The 21,579-nt window shown below is 37.4% G+C and overlaps 1 protein-coding gene across 5 annotated transcripts in view; it reads right to left on the bottom strand.

The window, feature by feature from the left end:
- PKIB (cAMP-dependent protein kinase inhibitor beta) overlaps positions 1-21,579 on the bottom strand; it is a 117,605-nt gene that overhangs the window by 30,883 nt on the left and 65,143 nt on the right. The window lies entirely within an intron of this gene.

Here is a 21,579-nt window from a genome sequence, read left to right as displayed (position 1 = left end):
ATCAGTGGACGTGACTAATAACCTGCTGTTGATCTCATTTCTTCAGGGTCAGGTGGTGTTTAGCTCTCCCTCACCAACATGGTAAATAGGAGGTGACCAAGACACCCTACCACTAATAGCATGTCACTTTCTCTCATGAAAGGGAGCCTAAAGTATAGAGAAAAGCATCAGGTTCACACATATCCTGTGTTCACACTGACCCTCACTGAGCTGCAATATGTCCAGTTACATCAGTGTGCACAGGGATCCACTGCTATTGTCTCAGGTATAACTATTACCTCAGGTAGAGATATGTGCACCTGCATCCTCTTTGTTCCATCTCTGAACTTTAAGGTTGATGGTCTGTTTAAACCATTCTATGCCCTCCATAACGTCCATGAAATCACTTCAGAGGTTCACTCCTCTGAGGGCCTGGGAACTCTGTGAGGTAGCAATCAGGCCCATCTGCCTGGGCACTTCTCTTGACCATTGCTTGTCTACCTTTCTAGGGTCGGAAAACATATAGAGAAAGCTTCTTTATGATACCCAAAGTTTCTCTGGGAAGTGAGGGATAGTTCTCTCTACACTTGGATTTTCATTAGAATTTTTATTGTTCAATCTCCCTTCTGTTCAACCCAGTGAGCTGGAGTCCTGGCCACCTTCACAGAGACTTGAATAATGACTAGGGTCTCATTACATCCTGAATTCTTCTCCCACTAGCTAGTCAATGACTCATTTCCCTTCCCAGAAACATCAAAACTTTTACATCATCATATAGTAATTCCCACTCTACGGTTTGTTCTCAGTTCTTCAGTTTCAGATAGCTCAAGAGATCTTTTCTTTCAAAAAGTCAGGCTATTGTCATAAATAATGCTGACTTTCAAGACTATGGCTGTTTGTTTAGATTTAAAAAAACAGAAACTTAAGTGATCATTTGTTCTAGATTAAGTGCATCATCCCTCAGTGAACAGCCTTTATAGAGTATTAAAGCAAGTATAAAGGAGTAAAGAAATCTCAGTTGATAATTAAAAATGTTATCAGCCACACACAGGTAGAACAGCTGCTCTTAATTGGGCCCTTAGCTAGGCAGTGGCTTTTCATTAATATATATTGTACATGGCTTTATATGCAATATTTTATTTAATCTTTACCACAGATGTCAGAGAGGGAGGGAGAGAAGAGAGAGGAGAGATTCCCTACAGTTCAAAAGAAACAACTGAAATAGAGTCTTTTAGATATTAAGAAACTTGCCCTAAGATAGGATTTAAGCCCTGTCACATAGGATTCCAAAACATGGATTTTTAAAAATTTCATTATATTGCCTTTTGCTAGAGTCATAGGCCCTTATAAATTTAGAAGAGATTAGACTAAAATAACTTTATAAAGTTATAAAGAAGTCACCTAAAAGTCACCTAGTACAGCCATCTACAAAATGCCTGAATCGTTTCCACAAGAATATTTTTCTTCTTTGAACCACATGTTCACCATAGTGTTTCAGCAAACCCAAAATATTGTTTCAGTAATTCATCTGATATGAAAACTTTAATTCATTTTTGAATCTTAAAAAAGATCATACAATTGAATAATGTGCATAATTTTGAAAAAAATTTATTTTTTGTTCTCTATACCTATTATTATGTAATATATATACAGTATAATAATGTATATAATATGTGTAATCCATGAACACACACACATTTAGATGTCATAAAATTCTTTCACAGAATAAAATAGAAACAAATACTTCTCTCATTGGTGGTATAATCCTATCTAATATAATTTAAATATTTTGTTGTTTTTAAGGTGTGTTAGTTTTGCCTCCTAGCTTATCTTTCATGTCACAACAATTGGCAGAATTCATTAAAAATATTGAGGTCAATATAAATTTTTGTTTAATAATCCTATGTTTTTTGGTTTCATTTTAGATTTTTTAATGCTCTTAATCTTTGTAGCTTTTTTGTTAAAATATGAAAATAAGTTTGCATTTCATGAAAGGGTATTTTCTGGTTACAAAGGAGAGAAGGCCCCAAAGAATGCAGCATAGGAACCCTCTACTGTATTAGATTCCCTCAGGGTAATTGAAATTGACAGCTGACTGTACTCTATTTACCAGTCCTTTTAGTCATTTCTATACAGTAAGGCAAATCAATATGCGTCTACTGTCAAATCCAGGACGTTCCCCTTGAAAGCTTTAATTAAGATTTGTGACCTCCCAGCTATGTACACCTCGACCTCAATATCCTTTTAGCTCAGTAGCTGTTCAATGATCAGGCACTCTGCTCCATCCATCTGCTCTAACAGCGACCTCCTTCGAATTTTTTTATGAGCTTTGGATATTTTCTTTTTATAGCTTTGCCAACAGAGTCATATTACATCCTGACACCAGGCAGTGTAAATTAGTTCCCCTTTTTTCTTATGCACCACTCCACAAAGAACCAGATTTTTCACTTTAACACTTGATTAAATTGTGGAAAGGAGAAGAAAAAAAAATTGAGAAAACTTTATCTCACTTGTGCCAGCTTGGAGACTGAAAAAGTGAATTTAAATTAGCTCTTCCTAAGATTTTTTTACAAATCTTAACATGGGAGATGGGGAGAAATACAGGAGAGATAAAGCAAGTTTGAATAAAACACCTATTTACTGAAAATTAATCTTACGCCATTTAAACCAGGACAGTGTTTCCCCAACTTCTGTTCATGAGACTCAGCTGGGAAGTCCGTTAGCAATACAGATTCCAGGTATCCTCCCTAGAATTTTTGATTCAGTATGTCCGACATCATGTGCATTACAAGCACCCTAGGTAACTGCGGTCATACAGTTTGAGAATAATGAATTGGAGTAAAGGTTAGGCAACATTCTCCTCCATCTTTCTCCAATAATACTCTTGGGCCTGGGGGTAAGCCACATAAATCCATTGATTAAGTAACTTCAGGATCTAACAGCATATATACCCAAATGAATGGACTATTTACTGTGGTTTTAACAAAGTATAGAAATGCATACACATGACCTTGGAAGCCTACTCATCCAATTTCAGACCTTATTTAAAATTGCCTTGTAGTAAATTAAAAATTTAAATCTCAAAATTAACTTTCTCAATACCTGTCCTGTCAGGATATATGCTGATGGCCTTGTCTAGATCAGTCATCTCCTAGAGATTTTTACTTTTCACTCTGATAATCAACCCTGAAGTTCACCACTAAATCAGTTTAATATGATGTTCATTAAACATTCTCTGTGGGTAATGGTTTTTCCCCAGAAGACTAAAATCTCCCGAGAGGCAAGAACAGATTCTAAGGGTGGAAAGTAGATAGAAAATATTCACTGATGCTTTCCAAGTGAACTTAACATTGATCTGACACTGTGTAGTCCCCATCATTTGCAGATCCTGTCTATGGGGAGAGAAGGTGTATGTTATCAAACTTCATAAAAGTGTTCTGTTGGCATTTTAAGTATTGTCACATTTATATCTTAGGCAGCATGTCTGAACCAAGAAAAACCTTTCAAGTTATCCTGCCAGTTTGTTCATTCCACATCAGATCTTTCAAATATTATCCTTTGACATTTGATTAAGGATGCTGAAGAAATTTAGTATGAGAAAATTCCCATAAATCTATCATAATTCAAACAGCTGAAGAAAATACTAAAAAGCTGACTCAGCTTGTCATAATTTGAAAATTAGTATAATTAAAGATAATTTTAAATATCCTCACTAGCAGGGGGCGGTGGGGAGTAAAGGAAGTATGGAAACATTGAAAGTCAACAGTTAGTTGACTCTAACTTCCAAGCTACGTACTCCACCCTAGAGTACTGAAGTTTCAGAAAACCTTGAAGCCTTGTGTTCTGGGATCTGCTGGACCCTGAAATTAATTATATACCACAGGGTACAGAGGACAGAATGTTCTGACATTTTCAAAAGCCCCAATTACAGCTGTGGAAATCTTAAAAAACAATGCAGATATGCATTGGTTCCTGTCTTGTTTTTATGTACTTGCATGTAAATGCAAGTCCTTTATCCTCAGCAAATCCTCTATGGAACATGGAGAGAAAGCAGAGGTGCCTACCTTCTCTTAACTTGAATAGTCTTTATAATTTAAAGTATTGTTAATTGCCAAGATTAAAATTCAAAACTTGTTTCCTAGTAACTTATAAATCAGAAGGCTTTATGTAGTCTGAAACATGATGTTTCTTTGATGTATTTTTAATCTAAAAGAAGGTAGCCCAGATGAGGGATAGATCTTGATGGCTGAATAGAAACCTCTACCTATTGTCCCCTTGACAGAAACAACAATTTAATTTAACAACTATCTACACCTTTATAAGAACTAAAAATCAGGTACTAGCTCAATCACAGTGGGGTAGAGCACCAAGCAGCCTTGTGAGGTCCCCAATTCTAGGCTTTGGCCTTGGATGGCATTTCTGGACCTGCCATGGGCCAGATGGGAGCCCACTGCCCTGAAGGGTGAGTCCCAAGCCTGGAAGCATTCACCACAAGCTGACTGAAGAGCTCTTAGGCAAGTAGTGAAAATAAGCAATGGCCTGGAAGTACTCCCCATGGGGCTGTGGTGGTGGTGGCCACAGTGAGAGATTCCTCTGGCTATGGAAAGGAGGGGAAGGTGGGAAGGACTTTGTCTCATGGTTTGAGTGCCAGCTTAGCTGCAGTAGAATAGAGCAACAGATAGATTCCTGAGATTTTGACTCCAGTCCCTGGCTCCCGTTTGACATCTCTGAATTCACTCAATGTGCCAGGGAATTCACTGCCCTGAAGGGAGGACACAGGTCTGACTGGCTTTGCTATTCGCTGACCGTAGAGCCCTAGGCCTTGAGCAAACATAGGCTATAGACAGGGGGTGGTTACAACGGGCCTTGGGCAAGACCCAATGCAACAATGGCTTCAGATCTGACCCAGAGCAGTCCCAGCACTGGTGGTCACAGGGGTGCTTGTGTCACCCTCTTTCCAGCTCCAGGCAGCTCAGCACAGACAGGGAGACTCTGTTTGTTTGGGAGAAAGTAAAGCAATAGAGCAAGAGTCTCTGCCTGGTAATCCAGAGTATTCTTCTGGATCTCATTGAACACCACTAAGGTGGTACCTCTACAAGCCTACAAGAACCACAGTGTTACTGGGCTTGGGGTACCCTGTAATGCAGATATACCTTAGATCACAATACCCAAATCCTTTCAAATACCTGAAAAGGCTTCCCAAGAAAGATGAGTAAAAACAAGCCCAGACTGGGAAGACTACAGTAAATACCTAACTCTTCAAGGCCCAAACACCAATGAACATCCAAAAGCATCAAAAACATTCAGGAAAACATGGTCTCACCAAATGAACTAAATAAGGCACCAGGGACCAATCCTGGGGAAAAAGAGATATGTGACCTTTCAGACAGAGAATTTAAAATAGCTGTTTTGAGGAAAGTTAAAAAAAATCAAGATAACACAGGGAACCAATTCAGAATTCTATCAGTTAAATGTAACAAAGAGATTGAAATAATTAAGAAGAATCAAGCAGAAATTCTGGAGGCGAAAAATAAAATTGACATATTGAAGAATGCATCAGAGTCTCTTAATAGCAGAACTGATAAAACAGAGAAAGAATTAGTGACCTTGAAGACAGGTTATCTGAAAATACAGTCAGAGCAGACAAAAGAAAAAAGAATAAAAAGGAATAAAGCACTCATACGAGATCTAGAAAATACCCTCAAAAAGGCAAATCTAAGAGTTATTGGCCTTAAAGAGTAGGTAGAGAAAGATACAGGGGTAGAAAGTTTATTCAAAAAGATAATAACAGAAAATTTCTCAAACCTAGACAATAATATCAATATCTAAATATAGGAAGGTTATAGAATACCAAGAATATTTAACTGAAAGACTACCTCAAGGCATTCAATAATCAAACTCCCAAAGGTCAAGGATAAAGAAAGAACCCTAAAAGCAGCAAGAGAAAAGAAACAAATAACATATAATGGAGCGCCAATATGTCTGGCAGCAGGGTTTTCAGTGGAAAATTTAGGGCCGGGAGAGAGTGGCATGCCATACTTAAAGTGCTAAAGGAAAAAAACCTTTTACCCCAGAATAGTGTATTTGGCAAAAAAAAAAAAAAAAAAAAAAAAAAGTCCTTCAAGCATGAAGGAGAAATAAGGACATTCCCAGACAAACAAAAGCTGAAGGATTTCGTCAACACCAGACCTGTCTTAAAAGAAATACTAAAAGGAGTTCTTCAATCAGAAAGAAAAATGATAATGAGCAAGAAGAAATCACCTGAAGGTACAAAACTCACTGGTACTAATAAGCACACAGAAAAATATAGCATATTATAACACTGAAATTGTGGTGTGTAAATTACTGTTATATTAAGTAGAAAGACTAAAAGGTGAACCAATCAAAAATAATAACTGAGACAACCTTTCAAGACATAGACAGTATAGTAAGATATAAATAGAAACATCAAAAACTTAAAAAGCAGGGAGAGGAAGTTAAAGTATAGAGTTTTTATTCATTTTCTTTTTGCTTGTTTGTTTGTTTATGCAATTAGTGTTAGGCTATCATCAGTTTAACATAATGGGTTATGAGATAGTATTTGTAATCCTCATGGTAACCTGAAATCAAAAAACATACAACAAATACACAAAAAAATAAAAAGTAAGAAATTAAACTATGCCACCAGAGAAAATCATCTTCACTAAAAGGAACACAGCAAAGAAGAAAAGACCACAAAACAACTAGAAAACAACTAAATGGCAAGAGTAGTCCTTACTTATCAATAGTAACATTGAATGTAAATGGACTAAATTCTCCAATAAAAGGACACAGAGTGGTTGAATGGATTAAAAAACAAAAAAGAAAAGAAAGACCCAATGATCTGTTGCCTATAAGAAACACACTTCACCTATAAAGACACACATAGACAGGAAATAAAGGATGGAGAAAGACATTCCATGCTAATGGAAGCCAAAAAAGAGCAGGAGTAACTATACTTATATCAAACAAAATGTACTTCAAGACAAAAACTGTAGGAAGAAACAAAGGTCATATAATGATAAAGGGGTCTATTAAGCAAGAGGATATAACAATTTTAAATATATATGCATCCAACACTAGAGCATCTAGATATATAAAGCAAATATTATTAGAGCTAGAGAGAGAGATAGACTCCCAACATAATAATAGCTGGAGACTTCAACATCCCACTTGCAGCATTGGACAGATCTGCTAGACAGAAAATCAACAAAGAAACATTGGACTTAATCTGCATTATAGACCAAGTGAACCTGATAAATATTTACAGAACATTTTATCCAACAGCTGCAGAATACACATTCTTCTCCTCAACATACTGCACATTCTCAAGAATAGACCATACGTTAGGCCACAGAACAAGTCTTAAAACATTTTAAAAATTGAAATAATACAAGCATCTTCTCTGACTACCATGGAATAAAACTAGAAATCAGGAGGAATTTTGGAACCTATACAAACACATGGAAATTAAACAATATGCTCCTAAATGATCAGTAGATCAATGGAGAAATTAAGAAGGAAATTGAAAAACTTCCTGAAACAAACGATAATGGAAACACAACATACCAAAACCTATGGAATTCATGAAAACAGTACTAAGAGGGAAGTTAATAGCAATAAGCACCTACATCAAAAAAGAATAAAATTTCAAGTAATCAACTCAATGATGCATATTAAAGAACGAGAAAAGCAAGAAAAAACTGAACCCAAAATTAGTAGAAGAAGAGAAATAAACATCAGAGCAGAAGTAAATGGAATTGAAACGAAGAAATAACACAAAGGATCAATAAAATGAAAATGTGGTTTTTAGAAAAATAACCAAAATTGACAAACCTTTAGCCAGACTAAGAAAAAAAGAGAGAAGACCCAAATAAATAGAATTAGAGATGAAAAAGGAGATGTTACAACCAATACCACAGAAATTGAAAGGATTGGCTGGGCGTGGTGGCTCACGCCTGTAATCCCAGCACTTTGGGAGGCTGAGGTGGGCGGGTCACGAGGTCAGGAGATCGAGACCATCCCGGCTAACACAGCGAAGCCCCGTCTCTACTAAAAATAAAAAAAAATTAGCTGAGCGTGGTGGCGGGCGCCGGTAGTCCCAGCCACTCGGGAGGCTGAGGCAGGAGAATGGCGTGAACCCGGGAGGCAGAGCTTGCAGTGAGCCGAGATTGCGCCACTGCACTCCAGCCTGGGCAACAGAGCAAGACTCCATCTCAAAAAAAAAAAAAAAAAGAAAGGCTCATTAGTGGCTACTATAAGTAACTATATGGAATAAATTGGAAAATCTGGGAGAGATGGATAAATTTCTAGATATGCAATCTATCATACAATCTATCGAGATTGAACCATGAAGAAATACAAAACCTGAACAGACCAATAACAAGTAACAAGACTGAAGCCATAATAAAAAGTCTCCCAGTAAAGTAAAGCCTGAGACCCAATGGCTTCACTGCTAAATTCTACCAAACATTTAAAGAAGAACTAATACCAATCCTACTCAAAGTATTCCAAAAAAACAGAAGAAAAGAATACTGTCAAATTCATCCCATAATGCCAATATTACCCTGATTCCAAAACCAGACAAAGACACACCTGAAAGAGAAAAATACACACCAATATCCCTGAGGAATATCAATCCAAAAATCTTCAACAAAACACTAGCAAACCAGTTCAACTATTCACTAAAAGTTTCATTCATCATGACCAACTGGGATTTATCCCTGGGATGCGAGTATGGTTCAACATACACGAATCAATCAGTGTGATACATTATATTAACAGAATGAAGGACAAAACATATATGATCATTTCAATTGATGAAAAAGCATTTGATAAAATTCAACATCTTTTCATGACAAAAACCCTCGAAAAACAGATACAAAAGAAACATACTTCAACATAAGAAAAGCCATATGTAACACACCCACAGCTAGTATTACACTGAAAGGGGAAAAACTGAAAGCCTTTCCTCTAAGATCTGGAATATAATAAGGATATCAACTTTCACTACTGTTATTCAACATAGTACTGGAAGTCCTAGCTAGAGCCATTAAATAAAATAAAAAAAAAAAGGACAACCAAATTGGAAAGAAAGAAGTCAAATTATTCTTGTTTGCAGATGATATGATCTCACATTTAGAAAAATCTAAAGACTCCACCAAAAACTATTAGAACTGATAAACTCAGTAGAATATCAGGATACAAAATCAACATTCAAAAATCGGTAGCATTTCTTTATGCCAAGATTTAATAATCCGAAAAAGAAATCAAAAAAGTAATTTCATTTACAATAGCTAAAATTAAAATATCTAGGAATTAACTTGACTAAAGGAGTGAAATATCTCTACAATGAAAACTAAAACACTGACACAAGAAATTAAAGAGGACACAAAAAATGAAAAGATATTCCACGTTCATGGATTGGAAGAATCAATAATGTTAAAATGTCCATATTACCCAAAGCAATCTACAGATTAAATACAGTCCCTATGAAAATATCAATGACATTCTTAACAGAAATAGAAAAAACTATCCTAAAATGTATATGGAATCACAAAAGACCGGAATAATAGCCAAAGCTATCCTGAGCAAAAATAACAAAACAAGAGGAATCACATGACCTGACTTCGAATTATACTACAGAGCTATAGTAAGCAAAACAGCAGGCTACTAGCATAAAAACAGACATATAGACCAATGGAACAGAATAAAGTACCCAGAAACAAATCTATACATCTACAGTAAACTCATTTTCAACAAAGGTGCCAAGAACATATACTAAGGAAAAGATAGTCTCTTCAATAAATGGTACCAGGAAAACTGGATATCCATATGCAGAAGAGTGAAACTAGACCCCTGTCTCTTGCCATACACAAAAATCAAACCAAAATGAATTAAAGACTTAAATCTAAGACCTCAAACTATGAAACTACTAAAGGAAAACATTGAGAAAACTCTCCAGGATACTGAAATGGGCAAAGATTTCTTGAGTAATAACTCACAAGCACAGGCACCCAAAGCAAAAATGGACAGATGGGATCACATCAGGTTAAAAAGCTTCTTCACAGGAAAGGAAACAATCAACAAGGTGAAGAGATAATTCATGGAAAGGGATAAAATATTTGCAAAGTACCAATGCGACAAGAGATTAATAATTAAAATATATAAGGATCTCAAACAACTTTATAGGAAAAAATTAATAATTGGATTAAAAATGGGCAAAAAAGGCTGGATGTGGTGGCTCACACCTGTAATCCCAGCACTTTGGGAGGCTGAGGCAGGAGAATCACTTCAGCACAGGAGTTCAAAAGACAATCTACTGGGACTCCATCTTTACAGAAATTAAAAAAGTTATCTGGACATAGTGACACCTGCCTGTTGCCCCAGCTCTTTGGGAGGTGTGGTGGAGGGATTGCTTAAGCCTAGGAAGTTAAGGCTGCAGTGAGCCATGATCATGCCACTGCACTCAGGCCTGGATGAAAGAGTGAGATCCTTTCTCAAAAAAAAAAAAAAAAAAAATTAAAAATGGGCAAAAGATTTGAAAAAAATATTTCTTAAAAGAAGACATACAAATGGCCAACAGGTATAAGAAATAGTGCTCTGTATCATTCATCATCAGAGAAATGCAAATAGAAACCAATGAGATACCATCTCACTCCAGTTAAAATAGCTATTATTAAAAAGAGAGGCAATAACAAATGCTGGTGAGGATGAGGAGAAAAGGAAACCCTCATATACTGTTGGTGGGAATGTAAATTTGTACAACCACTGTGGAGAACACTTTGAAGTTTCCTCAAAAAATTAAAAACAGAGCTACCATATGATCTAGCAATCCCACTGCAATGTACACACTTCAAAGAAAGGAAATCAGTATATCAAAGAGGTCTGCACTTCCATGTTGACTGCAGCATTATTCACAATAGCTAGGATTTAGAACAACCTAAGTGTTCATCAGCAGATGAATGGATAAAGAAAATGTGATACATATACACAATGGAGTACTATTCAGCCATAAAAAGAAGGAGATACCGTCGTTTGCAACAACATGGATGGAACTGGAAGACATTATGTTAATTGAAATAAGCCAGGCACAGAAAGACAAACTTTGCATGTTCTCAGTTATTTGTGGGAGCTAAAATTAAAACAATTGAATTCACGGAGACAGAGAGCAGATGGATGGTTACCAGAGGCTGGGAAGGGGATCATGGGGTAGTGATGGGATGGTAGTAAAGGATGGTTAATGGGTACAAAAAAATATAGAAAGAATAAGACCTAGTATTTGATAGCACAACAGGATGACTATAGTCAATAATAATTTAATTTTATATTTTACACTAAAAGAGTGTAATCAGATTGTTTTTAACACAAAGGATAAATGTTTGAGGTGATGGATGCCCCATTTACCCTGATGTATGCCTGTATCAAAATATCTCACGTTCTCCATAAATGTATACACCTACTATGTACCCACAAAAATTAAAAATAAAAAGCCAATAAAAACTAATTAATTAATTAATTTTAAAAAGCTAGCTCAGTGACAGCAGAAATTTTCTTTGAGTATTTCTTTTTTTCATAGGCAGTTGTCCAACTGAGGCCAAATAGAATGGGCATTTTGCTGCTGTGTTTATGCATGATGTAAACTCATTTGAACCTAAGATTCTTCTCTTTCTTTTAATCCTTTTTAAAACTTGCCTTGAGATTTATCTGGGAAATACAAATTGGGTCATTCTTATCTCTATTGCTTATATACACTGTAGTAATTATAAATGCCAATAGAATTTTTAGTCTTTTTAAAACTGCAGCTTTTTGGTATTACCTACGCTTTGGCACAATCTCCCCCTTTAATTCATGATGATCTCATTTCTTAAATTAAAGATACTGATAGGATCCAGTTCCTAATTCTATCACTGTCTATGACTGGGGGCAAGTGACTAACTTTTCATAACACATTTTCAATAATCTGAGAAGTTTAGCAGCTGGAAGAAGATTAATAAATGTGTTTTCTGAATTTAAAAAATTTATAGAAATGTTTCAATAGACTAATTTTTAAGATTGCAATGTACATTTTACATAAGAGACTCATGTGTATCTGACCTTGACCAAAGCATACCTTATCCAGTTTATTTTTCTTATTTTACAACTTAAGAGAATTGATGCAAAGCCAAATTAATCAATGCTATTAAAAGCAGTCAAGAGGAAAACAAAACAAGTGATAACCAATGTGTAATTTGTAGATATCTGAGAATTTTGGAGCTAGAAGGAATTTTAATTATCAGCTCATTAATAAACAACACAAAACTAAAAACAAAAAAGCAGCTCTATTTTCAAAGATGTGTATAGGAGACCAGATTGCTGGTATGACTAATCATCTGATTAATTAGAAAATCCAGTCTAAAGCTCATGTCACTGGACTTCTAGGGCAAACTTATAAGATAATGGTGGTTTCTATAATTTTTTTCAAGAATAAACATCAGTTTCTAATATCAGATTACTAGTGGACATGGTGGTGTGATTTGTAAAGGTAAAAGGCCCAGCCTCTGTTTGGGGGAGATGTGGAAGAGAAAGGTAGATTTTCTGATGTCCTTCTTTGAGGGATAGGTCTTTATTGTGCTTAGGGGAAGGGGTTTTTTCCCTCCCAATTTTTATTTTATTGTGATAAAAATAACACTTAACATGAGATCTAGGTGCTTAACAAATTTTTAAGTGTAGAATACAGTATTGTTGACTAAGGTACAATGTTGTACAGCAGATCTGTAGAGCTTACTCATTTTGGTTTACTGAAACTTTATGCCTATTGATTAGTAACTTCCCATTTCCTTGTTCTGCCATCTCCTGGCAACCACCATCATTCCACTCTTGGCTTCTACAAATTTGACTATTTAAAGTGCTTCATGTAAGTGAGCTCATGCAGCATTTGTCTTTCTGTGACTGGCTTATTTCACCTCAAGGTTTATCCACGTTGTCATACTTAATAGAATTGTCTTCTTTTTAAAGGTGTAAATATACCACATTTTCTTTTTCCAATCATCTATTGGTGAACAATTGAGTGTTTTCACATTTTGACTGCCGTGAATAGTGCTGTAATGAACATGGGAGTGCTAATATCTCTTTAACATCCTGATTTAAATTCTTTGGAATAAATATCCAGAAGTGTGATGGCTGGATCATGTCATAGTCTTACTGTTAGTTTAGGGGAAAGTTTCTGATTGTAAGGTCTATTAGGGAAAGACATGTACATTTCTTGCCCTTGAGTCTTGCTTAGAAGTCAGTCTGTGTTCTTTTAAGCCTTTATGAAAAAACTGATTTACTACATTGGTAAAGTCATCTTGCTTGGGAGTAGATTGTTGGGGTAGAGGAGACTTGGTTAAATGAGAATTCCACTTTGGAACAATAATATTCTGAATGATAAAAGTTCCTTATTGATGTGATTTCAAAGTGTACTCAATGAGGTCTGATGTAATTTGGATATTTGTCCCCATCCAAATCTCATGCTGAATTGTAATCCTCAATGCTAGAAGCAGGGCCTGGTGGAAGGTGTTTGGATCATGGGTGGTGAATTCCTTATGGCTTGGTACTCTCTTCCTAATAGTGAGTTCCGTCAAGATCTGGTAATTTAGGAGTGTGGCACCTACCCATCCAACTCTCTCTCACTTTCTCCTCCTTTTGCCATGTGACATGACTGTTCCTCCTTTGCCTTCTACCATGATTGGAAGCTTCCTGAGGCCTCTTTAGAAGCCAAGCAGATGCCAGCACCATGCTTCCTGTACAGTCTGTAGAACCATGAGCCAATTAAATCTTTTTAACAAATTATCCATTCTCAGGTATTTATAGCAATGTAAGAACAGCCCAATACAGGCTCTGAATTCCATAACTGCCAAATTCTAATAATCATAATGTGTACTGATTTATGTGCAGAGAGAATTATTGACTCGATTCCAGGGAGGCAGCACATAATTAAATCAACCTTGCCTGTGGGAGATGAGCAGACACCTGAAACAGGTTACAAAGTAAGGAAATAGCCAATCAACTGGGGACCCTTGTGAATGGGCCCAACTAATGAACTCTAGTAATGATGTTAAATAACCAATTCCAGGTTTCCCATTTCTGCACTGTAATTCTCTCATGTTATCCTCAAGGCTTGGTAAAGTTTACTATGCACCATAATCTCCTAGTGATGTCTCTGCTTTGGACAATAAAGTAAAATTGCTGAGAACAATCCCAGGAGGATGTAGACCAGAGAGAACTGTAGCAGGCTCAAGAAGCTTTGGAAGACAGTCTCTCTTTGGAAGAGAGCAGACAGACCAGAGCAGCAGATGAGAGGTGATGGGCAGCAGCCAGGATAGATTCATAGAATCTGAGGGTTGTCAGAAACACTCTGTATGGGTAGTACTAAAAAATATGGCATATCCTGAGGTATAAAAGTTACAACTATGTTTATCGAGGTTTTATGCCAAAATAACCCCTCAAGTTGAAAAAACCTACAGTTTTTAGATAATCTGTTGATTCAGAATATATGTAACAAAAGAGCATTTTTGTGAATTACATACTTTAAATAAATTATTTTTTACAAAATAATCTATGTACATTTAGATAATGGTAGCATTAATGTGACAGTATTTATTTAGACATAGACACATGGCTTTGTGGACTCCTCTAATAATTCTATAGAATCCTAGGAGACCAGGACCCCCATGTTGGCAAACATTGAATTGTATCATAAATCATGGCCCTACTGGCCAGCCCCCTGACACGACTGTGTCCTGTAACAAGTATAACTTTACTCTTTAACTCATAAGCCTTCCTCCACCTATCTTTAACTCCCAACTTCTTCCATTTAGAATTATAGACTATTCGAGCTAAAAAAAAAAAAAAAAAAAGTTAGTGTTTATCTAATCTATTTCTCTCAGGTGGTTCATAGATATTGAAAGCCTAGATAATATGATTGTCTACATGCAGTAGACAATCCCAGAGGGCCTCAGCAATATATCTGGAAAATAGGATGTAGAAATTTCTCATGCTAGACTCCATCCCACAGTTCAATCAGTTGTTCAGTCCTGAGTTCTGGAATGAATATTGAGCACTGATAGCACATCACCACTTGAGGGCTGTAGGCTGACACATTAGTGCATCCTTTCTTAAGCCACATCCAAGCCTCATTAGTTACATGGTGCACAGTCACATGGTAGAAAATCATTCTTGAGGGAACAATTAAATATCACTCCTGAAAATTCTAAATCATTTTCAGTGTGGCTGGGATGGAAAAGCATCATTTAATTAGCAAGTGCAATAAAGCTGTGACATTTAAAGTAAATTATGACATATTTTTCTCTTTCCTTGGTACACTAAATGGTGATATATTGATCTTTATAGTTGCCATTTCCAAGCTTTGTTTTTTCTTAATTGGTTAATCCAAAAAATGTCAATTAGGTAATTATCCCTCTGCTGTTTGAATCATCTTCATTTATTGAGCAAAAGAAAATTGACTTCAGAAGGAGAAACGCAATTACAATGTAATACCAGGGGAAATGTTGCATCATTGGAGTATAATAAAACAATATTGTATATGAGCGAAACTCAGTTTATTTTATAGGTATAAAAGAAATGTTCTTTTTCTGAATTCTAAAAAGTAATTTACCAAACAAATGATCAAATATAAATTAGCTAATCCAAAGTCATTTTTATTCACTTATGAATATATTAATTCATTTGAAAAATATCTGTTGAGTGCCAATTATATGCCTGCCCAGTTTTATAATTGTTTTAATGAACTCCAATGGATGAGAAAAAACATTATAAAAACTATTAACACAGATCCACATAAAATTCCAAAATGTGGTAAGTCTTAGATAAAAAAAAAATTACAAGGTTTATTGTGAGTGTATCAGGACCTGGCTCATTGATAGTATGAACTGAGATATGAAGGAAGAAATGTAGTTAACTGGTATTGAGGTAGGAAAAGAGTATTTCATGCAGGAGAGACGAGCACATTTTAGGAACTGAAGGAAGGTCAGTGTGGCCAGAGCAAAGGGAAGAAGGGAAAGATAGACACAAGATGAAGTGGGTCAGTTAGTAGGGGCCATAGCATTTAGACATATTAAGAATTTATTCTATCCTAATAGTGACAGGAGGTCATTGAAGGATTTTAAGTGATAGTATGACAATCAAAACTGAATTTTAAAAAGTTAATTTTGGCTACAGCAAATGGAATAGATTAGAAAAGAGGAAAAGTAGGTTCAAGAGATGAGTTAGGAGGCAATTGCAGTATTTCAACTGAGGGATGGTGGTAACTCAGACATGTTGGAGCTCAGAAAGCAATACCTCAAAGTGAAAACTTCAGAAGCAGCCTCAGAAGCAAAAGTTTTTCTTTGATCTTGGCCTACCTTCCTGTCTGGCAGTCCCATTCTCCCCTGAGGCTAGAATCCCTCTTCCCCAAGGCAGGTCGCAGAAATCAGAATCCCTTTTTTTCCAAAGCCAGCCATGAAACCTAAGAATATTACTCTAATCTTCCCTCTCCTTTTCTGTGTAAAAACTGGCCATAAAGAAATTATCTAACTCATTCAACCATAGGTCTGAAGATCCCCTCCATTTCAGAGAGGGTCCTTCCCCAAATCCAGAAGGAAAGAATGCATGCTTAGAGCAGCCCAGAAGAATCTAGACTGACAGACCTTGCTGGGTTTTCCCAGTCAGACTATTAGCATGAGATCATACCAGTTTTGTCTAATCATATTTCTTTGTTATTTTTTTTTTGAGACGGAGTCTCGCTCTGTCGCCCAGGCTGGAGTGCAGTGGCGCAGTCTCAGCTCACCGCAAGCTCCGCCTCCCGGGTTCACGCCATTCTCCTGCCTCAGCCTCTCTGAGTAGCTGGGACTACAGGCGCCCGCCACCATGCCCGGCTTTTTTTTTTTTTTTTTGTATTTTTAGTAGAGACAGGGTTTCACCATGGTCTCGATCTCCAGACCTCATGATCCGCCCGCCTCGGCCTCCCAAAGTGCTGGGATTACAAGCGTGAGCCACCGCGCCCGGCCTGTCTAATCATATTTCTATATGGCAATCCATACTTTTTTGAACCTAAGCGTAAAAATGAAAAATCGCCCCTGTATTTTGGGGTCTTCATTCTGAAGGTTCCTGTGTATTCATGTTAAATAAATTTGTATGCCTTTTCTCCAATTACTCAGCCTTTGTGAATTGATTTTTCAGCAAACCTTCTATAGAAAGTATAGTTTATGTGTTCTATTTAACAATCCATAAAGTCCAAAGTTATTTGTGTTCTACAATTGACCTATTTTTACAGAATTATATGTGTCAAAGGAAAAAAGAAAGCAGAGTGCTATAATAGAAGGTACATGTGGTTTGGTTTAGAATCTGTTCTGAACTTTTAGCTCCTCTCCCTATTATCTAAGGGACCTTAAACAAGGCACTTAAGCTCTCGAAGCCTCAGCTTCCACCTCTTTGGAGTTCACAGAAGAATACCTCCCACAACTGAGATGATGAAGTGTGACAATGTACGTGATTCTCTCAGCATGTGGAAAGCCAGTTAATATTGAAGAGCCCCAGGACAAATCAGCTGATCTCATCACCTTGGCTTAGAAATATCACCTTCCTTTTCAAACCCGTTCCTCCTCCTGGATTTTCCTGCAAGTGAATACCACTGTACATCCACCCCAGAAACCCAGGAGGCATCCTTTTCCCTCACCCTCCATGATCAAGTCACATAAACTCTAGTCTCTAAATAGGTTTTAAATCTGTGGATGGACTGCTTTTCTCATCCTCTTTCACTACCCAAGATCACCAGCCTCTCTAGTTTAGATGATCCTCTTCACTGAGTTTCCTGCCTCAGTTTTTGCGCTCTCATCCATACTTGACAACAGCCCAGCAAATCTTACCATCTCAGCTCTTCAGCCATCCCCTTACATCAGGAAAAGCTCACCCAATTTCTTAACATGACCTGTAACACACTTCACAAAATACACTCTGCTTACTTCCCAGGCTTCTCTCTTGCTGCTCCTCTGCTCCCCTCCGGTCCAGCAGTTGAAAGAAACTACCCTTCATTCAGGACTTACAACTCTCAGACATACTCCCTTTCACCTCCAAACACAGGTCACTACACATTTGTGCTTCCTCCAGGCTGAAATGCTCTTCCTCCAAGGTTTCTCTTCACTTGGGCTACAACTACTCAAAACTGAAGTATTGGCAGAGATAACACCTTGTTTGGGATGCACTTTTTTTTCACTTGATGGTATCCCAAGTATGTAGGATTGCCTGTAGCCACAGGAGTCTGACTGGATCGCCAAGAGTCACACAAGTTGGAGGCATTGGTGTGAGAAGACACAGGCCTCCCGCCACGTGTTGCAATGTCCCTCTTCCTCCATCATGCTGACACCAGGCTTATTTACTGCATTGCATTTGCTCTCTTTATTAAGACTTAGATACATTATTTTCATGTGGTTTCAAAATGTTGTGCGTTTATATTGTGGGTTATGGTTTTGCACCTAAAACAGATCAATGTCACCTCCTCTCCAAAGACTTCTTTGACTCTCCTAGTAAGTGGAAGTCAGGCTTCTGTGCTCCTGTGGCACTTGCAAACATTCCTGCAGCAATTTTCATACTTATCTCATTTCTCATGATGTTGTGAATGCTTTTGAAACTAGGACTATACTGGATTCATTTTACATCTCTAGTACCCAGGACTGCTCTTCGGACAGAGAAGCACTGAGTATTTGTTGAACTTAATTGCACTCCAGAGCTGAAAAATGTCCAAATTAGGGCAAGTAAAGACGTGTCACAAAAAAGCAAAACAAAACAAAACAGAAAGATGCAAGTATTAAAAAAAAGAAACAAACTAAGATAATGGCTCTGCCTTCTGGAGATACAGAATTTAAGAAAAGGCCTGGCTCTGGCTAACACAAAGATCAAGAAGGCAATAGAGAAAGTGGTGCAACTATAGGAACAGAAGTCCTGTCCAGGTGAGTACGAGCAATCCCTCAGTGGCCCTCCTGCCTCTTGTCATTCAGGACAGAGAACTGGAGTTGGGAAGGAAGATGCTCTCACTTTCATAGAGCTGGACAGTTAAGAGCACTTTCTATGCCTATGCTGGAAGCCTGAAGTCAGCACTAGAAAAGCTGGTTTTGCTCATGCCTGTAATCCCAGCACTTTGGGAGGCCGAGGCAGGCAGATCACGAGGTCAGGAAATCGAGACCACCCTGGCTAACACGGTGAAGCCCCGCCTCTACAAAAAATTAGCCAGGCATGGTGGCAGGTGCCTGTAGTCCCAGCTACTAGGGAGGCTGAGGCAGGAGAACGGCGAGACCCCAGGAGGCAGAGCTTGCAGTGAGCCAAGATCTTGCCACTGCACTCCAGCCTGGGCGACAGAGCAAGACTCCATTTCAAAATAAAGAAGAAAGAAGAAAGAGAGGAAGGAAGGAAGGAAGGAAGGAACGGAGGGAGGGAGGGAGGAAGGAAGGAAGGAAGGAAGGAAGGAAGGAAGGAAGGAAGGAAGGACGGAAGGAAAGCTGGTTTCACAAGTAGCATAGGTTCCTAAAATGGCAGAATTAGAGTCATTCAATTGTGATAGAAATGAAACTAAGCTTAGGGCAAGAATCCAACTGTTAGTCCTGGTATTCTCCAGGGGCCTTGGAGCAAATCTCTGAGTTTAATTCCCTCCTCTGCAAAATAAGGGATTTGAACTAGATGATCTCCAACAGTCTTTTCTGGTTCAGGAAATCTGAAATTTATGGGCTTGACATATGGATTTACTTAAAGCAGCTACATAGCCAAGGGTGAGAAGACAGTCAATCTCAATGTATGCACTGCAGACAATCCAAACTCATCCTTTTCATTCTTGATCTGCACTAGCAGAAGCACACAAGCCTGACTACATCCCCTCATCCATATATGGTAAGCAGCACAGACTTAACCTTCTTCAACCAAAAGTTAGCGATGCAGTGAGGCTGTAAAGCAGGAATTTTCAAAGTAGTATAATCAATGAGGCAGGTTTTTAAAAAAAAACAAGTTCCAAGGCCTTGCTTCAGCCCTGCTGCTAAATCAGGAGCTCCAAGATAGAGCCCTAGAAATGTGTATTTTTTACAAAGCTCCCCTTCGATTTTGATTTGGGGATCATTTTTAAAGGAAAATTTGTATTTCTCAAAGATTAACTTATGAATTACTTTCATAAGAGTTATCTAAGATACTTGTTAATAGTTGGAAGTGTGGCCAAGAATATGCATTATAGCAATTCTTCCAGTGACTTTATAAATACCAATATCATCCATAACATAGCATATATATGCTTGCAAATGAAATCTTTACAAGGACAAAACCTCAAGATCTATAAAACAATGTAGTAAAGACAGGAAAGCATGGGTACAGTATAGGTTAATGTCATTGTTAATATTTATATTGTATTTTTCATTTCCTTTAAGCTCAAAGACAATCTTGTGATATCAGAATTGTTACCCTCATTTTACTGACAAACTGAAGTGTTAGGAAGTTCAGGCAACTTACCCAGAATCACAAGATTAATACATGTATGCAATGAAACTGAAAACTAATGCCACAAAGCTATGAAACAGCCTATATTGCTTCAAAATGTGTAATTAAACATTTAATACACCTTTTCATTAAACAATTGCTGAGGTCTTATCTGATGAAGCAAGATAGAAATATATCTCAGTTCCCGTTGGTCAGTTTTATTAGCTACTACACAAATGTTAATGTCATATAATAATAATAGTTAACCAAGATAAAGTGACTGTTAACTACTAAGCAGCAATGTTTCAATGATATCCTGGAATCATAAAATGATCTAGGGTAGTCATCATTTTAGTCAACAACCCTCAAACACAAATATTTATAGTTGAGAACCCCAGAATTATGCTGTCCAAGGTCTCATACAGCTAGTGAAGAGCCCACTCAGCTCCAGACTTTAGTTGCATGACTTGACTTTACTGATCTTCTTTACACTTGGGCCATGGGCTGGGTACCAATCCACGGCCTGTTAGGAACTGGGCCACACAGCAGGAGGTGAGCAACAGGTGAGCAAGCAAAGCTTCATCTGTATTTACAGCCACTTCACATCACTCACATTACCACTTGAGCTCTGCCTCCTGTCAGATCAGTGGCAGCATTAGATTCTCATAGGAGCATGAGCCCTATTGTGAACTGTGTATGCTAGGGATCTAGGTTGTATGCTCCTTATGAGAATCTAATGCCTGATGATCTGTCACTGTTTCCCATCACCCCAGAGAGGACCATCTAGTTGCAGGAAAACAAGCTCAGGGCTCCCATTGATTCTACATTGTGATGAATTGTATAATTATTTCATTATGTATTACAATGTAATAATAATATAAATAAAGTGTGCAATAAATGTAATGTAATTGAATCATCTCAAAACCATCCCTATCCCCTCCAACGCCAAGTCCGTGGAAAAATTGTCTTCCATGAAACCAGTCCCTGGTGCCAAAAATGGTCGGGGACTGCTGCTTTACACCATCAACTCTGTGTTCTTAAATTCAATATGCTGATTATTTGCTTTAGTGCTATAATAAAACTTCATTAGACATGATTTTTTTTCAGGGAATA

This window comes from Nomascus leucogenys, chromosome 3, assembly GCF_006542625.1.
Source record: "Nomascus leucogenys isolate Asia chromosome 3, Asia_NLE_v1, whole genome shotgun sequence".
NCBI classification, from domain to species: domain Eukaryota; kingdom Metazoa; phylum Chordata; class Mammalia; order Primates; family Hylobatidae; genus Nomascus; species Nomascus leucogenys.
The sequence above is the reverse complement of the archived record's forward strand: the minus strand, read 5'-3'. Positions and strand labels throughout refer to the sequence as shown.